The sequence below is a fragment of the Chinchilla lanigera genome, unplaced genomic scaffold, assembly GCF_000276665.1.
Source record: "Chinchilla lanigera isolate Chin_1 unplaced genomic scaffold, ChiLan1.0 scaffold00095, whole genome shotgun sequence".
Classification (NCBI taxonomy): Eukaryota; Metazoa; Chordata; class Mammalia; order Rodentia; family Chinchillidae; genus Chinchilla; species Chinchilla lanigera.
The window spans coordinates 5950803-5953949 of NW_004955496.1; the positions used below are offsets into that span (position 1 = coordinate 5950803).

Here is a 3147-nt window from a genome sequence, read left to right on the forward strand (position 1 = left end):
CGGCGAGCAGGGCGGCGCGGACCGCGGGGAAGGCAGCGCCGTCCGCCGCCGCCGCCGAGTGGCGAAACCTCCTCTTCCTGCGGGCGGCGGCGCTGCCTCGGCCTCGCTCGCGCTCTCACTTCCTGCTGGAAATTCCCGCTGACGTCGGCCGGGCCGGGCCGGGGGCGGGGGAAGCCCGGGGAGGGGGACCCGCGGGCAGGGGGCCGGAGTGGGGTGGGGACGGGGCGGGGACCCCCGGGAGGGGCGTGTGCGGGGCGGGGACCCCACCTCTTCTGGCGGCCTCGTGGTTGAATGGGGTCAGCGGTCCCGAATGGGCGCGAGGCTCCGAGTGGCCCCTATGCAGTCCGCGCCACCCTTGTGTAGCCGGCCCACCGCTCCAGTTCCCCCAAATTTGTGGGGATTCACCCGCAATTTCGAGGCCACCGCGCAGCCATCCAGGAAGAGTGACAGATGAGCGCCCGGGCGTCTGCTGAGGTCCTCAGCCCTGGGCTCCACTTCGGATACTGGGCACAGCTGGCCAGGCGATCCTGGTGCACCTTGGATTCCGGGAGGAGCACTCTGGCAGGCCCTGACATGTTCTGGGACAGCACCAGGGACAGGGCTCCAGCGGAAACCCTCGGCCTCTGCCCTCTCTAGGCCCTGGAAGAGGACCCTGGCTGCTTTAGGCCCAGCTCTGGCCTCCCGGGGCTGAAATCCATCTTGCCGAGCTCTGACCTCAAGTGTAATTTAACTGGAAACGTCAGGAATGGTTAGAAGCCCCAGCGGTGTTCTGGAGCTTGGAGCTCGTGTCCTGCCCAGCTCTGTCCTGGGGCTGCAGGACCTGGGGGTGGAGTTGTGGAAGAAACTGGATCCTTTTCACAAGGTGATCACGGGCCCTTGGGGTGGCCCAACAATCTGCTGTCATTTAGCTCCCTTGAAACAGCTAGGATTCAGAGATTCCTTCGGATCAAAAACAGACATTTTAGAAGTTGTGTTATTTACGGGACATGATTGGAAATCCGCACTATGACACCTTAGGAGGCTGATGTCTAATTTAGCTAAATGCTGGGCTCTCCATCCTGCCCATGGACAGAGAGCACAGCTCCAGGAGCAGAGCCGGTGTCACTCATTTTGGGAACACAAATCGAATAGTTAATTGGTGCAGAGGGGTCAGTTAACTTTCAAATTCAAAATGTCCCCGTAGAGTGGACTTGAAGCTGAGGGTGGGATGCTAAGTGTTAATTTCCTCCGAGGGAGGTAACAGATTGCACCTGCTGGAGGGCTGAATGCCACCTGGCCTTCTTCTGTCGCAGTTCTTGGCCTACAAGTTTGAAATCATGGTGCCGTGGTGGCCGTGCTCCCTCATGGCTCTATGCCTGGCTCTGATGGCTCTGGCAGCCCTGCTGAGGCTGTGTCATCGCATCCATGCCTCCGTTATCACTGGCCCTCTCCCCTGGTCTTGGTACGTAGACCTCCCTCTCCTTTCTCTGATTAAGAAGCTCATCATTGGATTCAGAGCCCACTCTAATGTGACCTTCTCTTACCTTGATTGCACCAGCAAAAGAACCTGTTTTCAAATAAGATCATGTTCATAGTTACCTGCCATGAAGTTTGAATATATTTGGGGGATGCAGTTCATAGCTCTGCAGCAGATAAGACCAAGCCCACTTTGCTCTTTTTGGCTCCCCAATTAATTTCCCTATGCCTCTGCTTTATTGTCCAGTATTTTCTCTGAACTGTAGGCAAAACTACTTTCAGAATGCTCTCACAAACTCACCTCTCTAAGGTATCAAAAGACACTGCCATTGTTTTGTTACAGAAGTGAAAGAAAAGCTTACAGTGGAACTTCAGGCACTGAAAGTGTGAAAAGGCAGGTTGTGTTTCTCAGCAAATCCTGCCCTGCACAGATTACCTTTCTTAAGAAGCTGAGTTGGGAATGCTATGTAGAGAATCCTGTGGTCCTCTAGAGCATGAGCACTGACCGTGAGGAGTTATGCAGTGTGTGTTCTAAGACCTGCACTGAGAACAGAGCAGGAGTGCATCTTGTCTCCCTAAAGGGTCTAACCTCCCTAGGACTAGGAAACCAACCTCAGTGTCCTTAGGAATATATCCTCTGCACTACAGGAGCAGGGTGAAATAGAAGGAGCTCACCACACTCAAGATCAGACTCGAGCTGGAACCCTGGTTCTGTCTTGAATTATCTGTGTAACATTTACAAAGTCATAATTGGTCTGAACAGCAACCATTATAGCTTACAGATGATGACAGCTTTATACGATGTTTTATATTGTGCATATCATATATATGTCATGATGCCCATGCCATGTTAGGTATATATACAATGACAACATATGTGTTATATTATAACTTCCCTGACTCACGATTCTATAGACTAAAAGAAAATTTTGAAATGCAAAAGGAGATTTAAAAATGCAAAAGACCTATACAAATATAAACAATTATGAGAACTTTTAAGTTAAAACCAGTTGAAATTCATTTCCTCATCATCTTAGGATGTAAGTGCTGGCTCTGTGGCCACCAGTACATCTGATCTTTCCAACACACCTTTGCTGCTGACCCTTTGTACTGAGGATGGCTTCTGCCTCTGCTATGGTCCTCACCGCATCCTGCCTTGTGATTGCACAAGTAACAGGTAGCATTGTGAGGCCCTCACCACCTCTGTCAATGACCACAAAGGCAGGAGATGTGGCCTCCACCCCCCAAAGCTTGGAGATGAGCCCTTATCTGGGAGCCAGGGTGCAGTGATTTATATAACAGATTCTATCCCTAAAAGTGAACCTAAGAGAGAGGAAGAGAAAGTTTCTTCCTCACCTGGAGAATCCATTGTTACCCTTGGTCATGAAGACCCCAAATACCTACACATTTAAAGAGAGACTGTCACTCACCTTGTGACTCTCGGAAGCTCTCCTGTCACTGAGCATTCACACATTGCTGTTGCTGTCTTTGGTGTTCACAAAGCACAGGGAGTGTTAGTGACTGCGGGGCAGCGTGTGGCCAGTGCTTCATGGGTAACACTGCAGAGGGAGGGGATGGTGGCCAGCACTGCCCGCGCCTGGTGTCCCTTCTAGGAAATGGCCGTTGTGTCCCGTCCTGAGACGCTGTGTGGCTGCACAGTCCACTTCTCTGTGATGTCACCTTTACTGGACA

The 3147-nt window shown here is 52.1% G+C and overlaps 1 protein-coding gene across 3 annotated transcripts in view; it reads right to left on the bottom strand.

The window, feature by feature from the left end:
• Positions 1 to 193, bottom strand: part of Nfkb1 (nuclear factor of kappa light polypeptide gene enhancer in B-cells 1) — a gene marked incomplete in the record, with an annotated part of 108262 nt that extends 108069 nt beyond the window's left edge. For 2 of the 3 annotated variants that reach the window (XM_013505396.1, XM_013505395.1), the window contains 1 exon segment: positions 1 to 117. 3 annotated transcript variants of the gene reach the window in all.
• Positions 194 to 3147: the final 2954 nt, after the last annotated feature.